Source organism: Aristolochia californica, unplaced genomic scaffold (assembly GCF_029961685.1).
Source record: "Aristolochia californica isolate CCGP_79_NKW_82.1479 unplaced genomic scaffold, dmAriCali1.0.hap1 SCAF_11, whole genome shotgun sequence".
NCBI lineage: Eukaryota > Viridiplantae > Streptophyta > Magnoliopsida > Piperales > Aristolochiaceae > Aristolochia > Aristolochia californica.
The window spans coordinates 32840863-32850636 of record NW_027181782.1 but is presented as its reverse complement, the minus strand read 5'-3'; the positions used below and the strand labels follow the sequence as shown (position 1 = coordinate 32850636).

General features: G+C 36.3%; 1 pseudogene; it reads right to left on the bottom strand.

The window, feature by feature from the left end:
- Positions 1 to 467: 467 nt before the first annotated feature.
- Positions 468 to 6611, bottom strand: LOC137943801 (uncharacterized; annotated as a pseudogene).
- Between the last annotated feature and the right edge of the window lie 3163 nt (positions 6612 to 9774).

Sequence of the window (9774 nt, the reverse complement as noted above, 5' to 3'; positions counted from 1 at the left end):
CTCTTTCCCTTATTTTTTTCGTTCTTGAGGGTTTTTCTGTCAGAATACTTTTAAGAACATGCATTGATCTAATAAATTCTTTTAAGAAAATAAGGTTATATTCTCATTTAGTTCCATTGGATATTATTCCAAATTTTTATACTTCGTAATGTATGTGAAATGGCTCTCTTACACAATAACCCAACAAGCTTTAGGATATTCGGGAAAGAGGCCTCTGGGTTGAAGGAAACCAATAAACCAGCTCTGCCCAGTCAGTTTACTGGCTACTTGAAACTGCTCCAGTTCCTGAGAAATTTTTCCTTGGTAAAGTTCAAAATAGTTAATTAGAACACTTTATATTCAAATTGCAATAGACATACTTGACATTTTTTGAGACAATTGCATCAAATTTAGTCGTTTTGAGAGTAAAGGCATAGAAAGGGGCTACTTAAAAAGAGTATATTACCATTAATCTATCATTCCAATTTCCAATTATTGTAATTATTATAACACCCGTCTCGGTTGAACGCCACCTTATAGCGTTGTAATTCTGCAAAACTGCTTCTATCAAACGAAGTCATGTGCTAAAATATGTAAGAACAAAGAGAGAGTAGCATGCATTGTCTAAGAAAACTGTGGTTGGTGAAAAAAAAAACATCACTCCCCGCTGGAAAATGGGATGAGCAGCATCCAGTTGAAGCAACTCTAGGAGTTTTTCCGTGGCCCATAGGTAGGAAGAGTGTCCATCAATGAGATCTGTTACGTCAACCTAGCTCACAGAAATGAGAAAGTTCTCTCAGTTTTTAACGCAAAAATGAGAGAGTTGGAGGGATGGAGAGAGAGAGAGAGAGAGAGAGAGAGAGCTTACATTTTCAATACCAGAAATTTCAATCGGTTGTATCCCAGCTAATCCTTTACTTAGGAGACTGCAGGATAAAATAATGTAAGATAATAAAACAATAGTAATAACACATCAGGAGCTAAAAATTCTAACTTCTAATTATCGATTAATCATACCTAGCACGAAAGGACACTCCAAGCATCCAATCATTTCCAGAATAGACGTTTAAAAATCTCCCAGCCACCATCTGCAATCACATGGAAGATTCAACATGCTGGGAGTGTCTGTGCGTGTGTGAGGGGAGTGAACATAAGTGTGTGAGAGATACAGAGAATGAGATGGATAAAAATAATAGCGTTCATAAATACAATAAGCACCACCAGTAACTGTGTACGGGAAAAGGGGGAGAGACTTCAGAACATAAACCATTTATCGCAAACAGGATAAGAACCAGTGTCATGAAACCCGGACCGGACCACAACCAGACCTGACCCCCTATCCGAGTTGCTTAAGAGGAAACCCTGGGGAAGGGCAACTGGGTAAGCCGGGTTGCTCTCCCCCATGCACACCAGAACATCCCACCCTCTATTTCTGCAACGGCAGGGTGGAGCCAAGGCCCTCCCAGCCATGATGGCCAGGAGAGTGGGTGCTGCTCCTCACCTGCACCAAAGAAGCAGATGAGTGGGTTAGTGGCCCCCCTCCCCCTCTACCCCTCATTTTGTTTTTCCAAAAGGCGGGGAATCCCTCCCACATAAAAAAAAATTAAAAAAGCATAAAAAAAACCTAGGGGGAGGAGGCTCCACGGGGGGGGGGGGGGGGGGGGGTGTTTCAAAAATGAAGCTTTCTTCTTCCTGAATTTTTTTTCTAAGTAATATCATACCTGGTCGGGACAGATTTTATAACATTGATAAGAACCACAATTAGGTAGAGATGAAGATGGATAAACTTGCACAAGTATTTTGGTACTAAATCCAACGTGCAAGTCTCAAAAACTACTCAAACTGTATACCCAACTGTCTTAGATCCAAACTACCAATTTGGCCAGCTTCAAATGTGGTCTGAACAAGTGCATCTTTTTCCAATCAGCAGGGACAAAATTTCATTACAAGGAGAAAGGCACAACACATTCTAAAAAGTACAAGTAGAAGGAAGAAGAAAAGCTGGCAAACAGAGGGAGGTGCAAAGCCAAACTGAAAAGCTGTTAAAGAGGATAGAATCCCACACCAAGGTGTAATTGGAATATAACTATTTCTAGCCAAGAATCAACCAGGTGTTCCAGGTGATAAACTTCTACGAGTGTGGATTTAAGGGATGGTCACCAGTTCTCACTAAAAACACCAAGAGCAATCCACCTTCCTAAACACCCAGCAACTGCAATTACCAAATACCCTTCCATAAGCAGAGGCTCTAAAATCTGCCAGGATAAAGCTAGAAACCATGTAGAAGGCCGAGAAATTCAAGCTCAATCTAGTCACAAAGACTAAATTGTGCACGGATAAAAGATAGAAGAACATTCTGTCATATATAATTAAATGTTTAAGCTAGTAAACAAGTCTAATAGACCAAATATGTATCATCTAGAATGAATTATGTGGCTTGTAGATATAATTCATCTTGTCTCTGTGATATTTAAAGGTTTAGTTATGTTATGACATAAAAAATGGAGTACATGGCAACCTTTGGACTTTCTCATTCATGGCACCAGTAATTCCAGATGGACTACATGCAGAAATAAAACATTTAGCTTTTGCAAGTTAAGGTACCATGCTCACCCTTCCAGTAACAACCACCTCTTGGCAAGACATCAACTATATTAAAAACAAACTTTTGTGCTTCTGCAGTCAAGTTCCAAGATGAGATTTTAAAGAGCCTTCAGTTTCAAGACGACAACAGTTTTTGACTGTCCTAACTATATCTTCCAGAGTATAATATGCTTCAAATATGAAATATCTTTCTGGCACTCTCCCAATCCTCATCTTTCAGTGAAATTGGTGCTCCAAGGAGGACAACACGTTCCACAATGCTTTCTGTAAAGATTCAATAGCAAGCAGGAAAACAGACAAATGAGTAATCTCACTTAGCAAATACCCTTAACCCTCTCGCTATACAATTGAGAAAATATCTTTCGTTTACCTAATTAAATATTATATTTCCTTTTTTTTGAATTCACATAAAAATTTCCCTTGGAAAGACTTCGACAGTCCTCTTAAAGGAATGCTTTTCACAATAAGCCTGTATGTAACCCCCATGAAATAAATGAAACTCCTCATATCCTTCTGTAGTGCTTTTTTTTTTTTTTTTTTTTTTGTGCTTCTGCTTAGAGGTACATAAGTGAGGTTAGAGCCTCAGATTTGGCTTGGGGGTGGGAGAGAGAGAGAGAGAAAAGTGAGTGAGAAAGATTCATTCTTTGAAGCTTTCATGAATCATGTCACATTGTAAAGTTTTTCTATGGATATGATTAACATTCATATTTAGGTATGTATACCATTAAAACATTCAAATATAGTCTATTATGTGAATGATACAAGTTTTATAAATGTTAGAAGCTAAGAATTTATAGACGTTACGATCTTCAAAACATGTCAATATTTCAGAAGTCATTACTTCATTGAATGTTGCCAGTACAATGCAACTAACAAGATATGAAAAAAATTTAAAAGGCACAGAAGCAGAGATAGAGAAGAGGTACATATGTTACCATTATTTCCTACTTCAGCCAAATGCTGCAGACATTTGAATATTACTCGTGCTCCCAATGAAAACCCACAAAGAGTAACAGGCCCGAAAAGGTCCACCAAACCCAAGAAAAAATCACTAAATTCATTTAATATGTTCTTATTAAAACAAAAATATAGCTTTTCAACCAACTTGCCTATTTCCCTGCAATCCCTTAATCAACACTTCAGCCAAGAGCTTTTATGCCTTGTCTGACCTGTATACCCAAATGAATTAGTCACAAAAAAATCAGATTCTACCAAATGTCATATTAATATCAGAAACGAGGTTCCTTATTATTGTATTTTATTTTTTAAATTATTCGATGTTCCCTCCTTTAAGGAGTTGATGTATACTATTTGTCTCTCTTATTTTATTGAAATCTCATTTCTCATCTTTTTCAAGACTAAATACGGAAATCATTCATAAATCTACAACTTCAAAAATCTAGAATGTCCTCCAGAATAAGCCAGTTGGGGAACCTGTCAATGGCAATTGATCACTTGCTATCAATAAAATCAGTTGCAGCAAGTATTGTTGTGGGCCAGGACAATGCTGTTAATAGTAAACTCAAGACAGTCAACATAGCACCCTGCTTCATCAATTCGATTGTAATCTCTGAAGAGGGAAAGGCAGGGAATATTATTGGAAAATAATGAGGTTGTACAAGAAAACTAATACCAGAAAAATCAAAGGTTAGGTCAATTACTTGATGTTATCCAGTCTTGAATTGCAGTACTAACTGCAATTAAATTTTCTGACTCCCACTGTAACACGTACCTAAAAATTCAGGCAGGTCATCATCAAGAATTTGGATGTCAAAGGAATAGGATATAACATTGTTTAAATTAATACCATATACACCTTAACAAATTTCAGCGTCTTTGAAGTAAAGGCCAGAACCTAAATAGAAATATGGTGAAGCAACAAGAATACTATTGAGGCGCAAACGAACTAGATCAAACATTATGTATTATCTTTAATGCTCTTATACTTAAAGGCTTCATTTGAAATTTGAATAGTAAAGGGAGATGTACTTTTCCAAATTGTCCTCTCGTCCCTCCCAAGGCTTTCTGAAATCTTCTTGCTCAAAAACCAAACCAGAGATGAAGACACCAACTGCTAGGCGCTGAGGGAGGAAACAGGAAAAGACAATAAGGATGCATGAATCTATCAATACATAGAATAGTTTCTGATAGTAAGACATAATCAATAGTGTTCTAACATTGGTTAATAATTTTTCAACAAGACGACAAACTCACCCCTTGATTATGATTTTCTCCTATGGAAATAAATTCAAACTCCTCTATGTTTTCTATTCTTCTTGCCATTTTAGCCCCAGTAAGTCCTGCTCCAGCAGCTGACCTCCAAGATAGCAAGATGTTAGTTGCAAAACATACTCAAGTGCAAATTAAGTTGTTCAAATGGGATAGGGGAGTAGTCTTGTGGAAAATGACAGGTCAACCAGCCAAGGCCATGTTTTATTGGTAAAAAAATTAACCATAATTGATACACCAGAAAAAAAATTAGAAAACATTCTCTTTGTTCCAAAAAGAACAAGATCCTGCTGAATATAGGTCTGAATTTCTTAAACAAAGATCCAGCTGGATTCAGTATCTTTTTTCCTCTAGCTCTCCCAATGAATAGCATATTTTCATCAAAAAATATTTTCCTAAAAATGATGGGAATTCATTAAAAGATGAAAAGAACAAACAGAATTACAAGAAAAACAAAAACGAAGCACAGAAAACTGATTGAAAACAATCAGCCCGTATCAATTGGAAAGTCTCATTATTTCGACCTTGTAAAAATGCATCCGACTCAATCATCACTGATAATTGGTTAATGGGTTTTCCTAAGCGATACGAATTTCAAAGAGGTCACTGAATGCCCTCTTATTTAGTGAGTGATTATTTATTATTTCAACATCGAGTCAAGATTTGGCAACAGAAATACATGGTCCAAGAGAGATTTGCCTATTGAATGAAGTTTTCTCCAAACCTAAAATGGTTGATCAAAAAGAAAAGAAAAAAAGTAAATTACCTGATGTAAGTACAAGCAAGTTTCAGCTTCAAAATATTGCAAAGGGGAGAGGAAGTTTGAAACAACAATTAGGCACCTCCTCTGAACATTGTCTTCAATATTTAAAAAAAAAACTATCTCAAAGGATATAAATAATCAAATAAGGAGAAAAAAAAAATATTTAGGCCTGCTCATTATCGAGGAATTTCCATGATTCCTAATTAGGTTAGGATTTTATACAAGACAACAAACAGGGATAGCTTTTATTTTTTTTAAACATAAAGTAATGGAATAATTGATGAACAAATAAAAGCAACTTAACCAATCAACCAAATATGCTGAGAACAAATTTGGCCAACTCCCTTGCAAAGGATGCGGTCCTCCATCAAAGCATTGCTGTAGGAGACTCATTCCTCTGGTGGACTGACTTTCCTAGCTTTCTTCATGTCTTATGGATTTACTATGTCAATGTACTGTTGGTTTCTAATTTGTTTCTTCTTTTATTGTTCTTGTAAACATGTGTATCTCCTCTTGCCGTTAGGTGCTTTGTTACTCAGTAAACTTTCTCATCTTCACCAATAAAAACTATGCAGAAAGCAATCACTAACAAAGAAGAATACTAGGAAAGGAAAGAGTGGAGGTCCACACCCTCCTCTGCAAGCTTAACTGCAAACAATTTGCAGAGCAAAAGGTATATAACCAAGCGATGGACCAGTAAAAAAGGATTAACTTTAAAACTTCCAATTCAGAAAACAATGAATTTTTTTAATTGAAAACTATGAATTATAAAGTGCAGGTAACATGATGTTCAGATAATTTTCTTTCTATTTTCCTTCTTGATTAATGCACCTAGAAATGAAACAACCATGCCACCTCTTTACCTCCAAATGACGCAGCAACAGCCACAGAACCAGCAATAGATCCAGCAGCACTTGCTGCTGCTGCAAAAGCCACTTGCTCCAATTACAGGGACTAGGGTGACTAATGTTGGAGCCAAAGCACCAAATCCTGCAGCAATTGCAGGAGCTGCTAGACCTGTTAAGAAAAAACAAAATAAGCAAAAAGATCATAAAAACACTTCTTTTTTTCTTTTGAAAGAGGCCGCATTGGCTCACAAACACATACAAAACCATAGAAAACAGATAGAAAAACATGCACACAAAACATTTACTGAAGCACTACAGAATCTTTATTTTCTATGAATAAAAAGAATCATCCTATCATTAAACTACTTATCTTGGAAAGCTCTTGAGGGATCAGACGGGGACTCTCTATTCCCCCTCCTCTTCAATTTGGTGAATGTAAGTTATGACTTCTCTATTTCTCACTGGGAAACAAAATGGATGACTGGCTAGTTTCAGCCATGCACATTCCCTGGCTACAATTTGCGACACTATCATTGTTTCTGAAGGTAAGGAACTATCATCTTTAGCAAGAATTAGACGATCAAGAGATTAATGTCAAGATTTTACACAAAATCAATGAAAATGTGTCAGGACAAAGTAAAGTGAGGCAAGTCAGGATTTGCACAAAAAAAAATCTTTTTTTTTTTTTTTGTGCATTTTGTTGACTCTCCTTTTAACACCTGGTGAGTATTTCAAAAAAAAAAAAAAAAAAACAACACCTGGTGAGACTTAGTTCTTACACCTCATACAAGAAACCACCTCAAGTAACCATTAAGCACAGACCCAAGTCATCAAAAATAAATAAATCAGCAAGTTAAAATGGTCCTAGAGGCTAGCATTTAATATGATTGTATACATTCAAGTCTACATATATTTTTTCGGCCATCTGTCAAGCAGCCCCACTCTCCTACATTAGAAGGATTTGAAAACAGATTAGCTTCATGAAAAGTCAGGTTGCTCCCCTTAGCGAAAGAGTTACGGTCATCAAATCCACCTTAGCAGCTTACCCAACAACTACCTCTCATTACTGTGCCGAGCTAGTGTTTTTGCCAAGATTTGAAGCAATGGAATTCTATGGTGGGGCTCTCAAGACAAATTCCGGTATCCATTGGAGAGGAGGGAAAAGGTTTCTCAGAGCAAAAAATAGAAGGTTTTAGAATTAGAGATTTGAAAGCAATAAATAATGCCTTTCTGACTAAATGGTTATGGAGATTCTCTACTGGAATCAGCACAACGGAGATTACTAATTTATCTACAATTTTAACTCTGAAATTGGAACCCCTAGGACATTCGTATCAGCAGATCTAGTCTATGGAGAGTCACTGCAAATCAGAAAAAACTCCAAATCAGAAACCTAATATTTCACATGCAACAAGGGGTAAATGTAACTTTCTGGACAGACTGGTGACTCTACTCTACAAGCTGCTTTTACCCGATAATTTAATATTGGCCCAAGACAAAAACATCTCAATGATTCAATCTAGAAGCTCAGGGGAAACGAATTTCAAATTTAGAAAACCCCTCTCAGATGCAGACAAGAATGAGTTGTCAAGCCTTCTCTCTTGAATCAAATTTTCTTCCTAATCAAGGTGAAGATAGCCACATTTTCTTCCTAATCAAAGATTTCCTAAGGTCCTACACTTCCTTTGGACTGCTTTCCATGGTAAGATGCTAACATTTGGTGAACTAGAGAAAAATGGTTGCCCACTGGTAAGTAACGTATGCAAACTATGAAGCTCCATGCAGGAGACAGCTTCTCGCATGTCGCCGCATTGTTCAAGGAGTTTCATCATGGGGGATTAGGGTTACATTTGCTAAATTTGGTATTGAAGCATGTGTCCCAAGTCACTTCTCAAGCTACATCTTTCAGTTCTAGTGCAGCCCTTCCTCTCGGGCAAGAAACCGGCCGCAGAAATTGGAGATCTATTGTGTCCATTGTAGAAGTCAAGACTTCAAGAAGCCCCTCCTTGGCAGCCTCCTCTAGATTATCTGAAATTAAACTTTGATGCAGCAGTGTTGAGAACCCTGGCCCCTCTGGTTTAGGAGGTACAATCAGGGACAAATCAGGGTCACTTCTCTTAATCTTCTCGTTTCCACCAGGCTTTCGTAACTCCCTAGAAGCAGAATTTCTAGCCCTTCTAGAAATTGTTCATCTCTATACTCAGAAATTATCAGCTCCAGTAATCATAGAAGGTGACTCTGCAATGGACATCTCATGGTTTGCAAATTGCAGGCCTTACTCATGGAAATTTAAGCATTACTATGATGAAACTTCCTCCTTATATTCTCATAGGAATGTCAGACGGCAGTACACTTTGAGATGAGTCTCCCATCCCCAGTAGCTACTCTCCAGCTTTGAACTTTGGTTTAGGCCCTTTTTAATGTTATTATATATTATTTCATTCTCAGAAATAAAATTATCTATAAAATCACTCGCGTAATTGCATTCCATAGATTTTAAGACTTCCTTCAATTTTAAGAAAAGATAAGAACCATTCACAAGTGGGTTCCTATAAAAAGAACTTAAATCTTTGACATCTAAAATAATGATAATTTCTCTACCTTGGATGATTTGCATTTTCAAATCAATGAGTTGTGTGATTTTGTTAATGGTGAATCATGATTACATATATTATGACCAAATATAGACTAAGATCCCCATGGGACTTGACTACTCTATAGTGAGTATTATCTCCAAACTCAAAGTTTAGTACCAGCGAGATGTGATTAAATATTCCATAGGGGTACAAGCAAATTTGTTAATTTTCACAATTGGAAATAATTAGAATTAATTTCATTCCATATATAAATATATAACATGTAAACTATTAATTACTCCATAGGTTATTGCATTTTTTGTTTATGTATTTTGATATCATAAATGATTAAATGTGCATTATGAAGCTAAAAAATAATTTTTTTATATTAATTATTGTGAGAATAATTTAATGATATCTATAGATTATTACAACAAGTTATTGTAGATTTTAAATATTTTTAAATTTATTATTTTTTATATTTTATCCTTGAACTTGACTTGAAACCCAATTAAGGTTGATAGAAGGAGGATGGATTTTCTAAAAATCCGATGGACACTCGTCCCTACTTGCATTGTGAATAGGATTTTCTGATTTGAGCTCAGAATCGGACTTATATACATGAGAATCCAAGTCAAATCATGACTCACTATAACACAACTCACTCTCCAATTTGAACCGACTTAGTTGACTCATGATAGAAGCATCGAAAGAGACGAAGGTTTATAGGGAAACAGAGAGAACAACATTTAGAGAGGGAAGGTTGAGAGGGAAA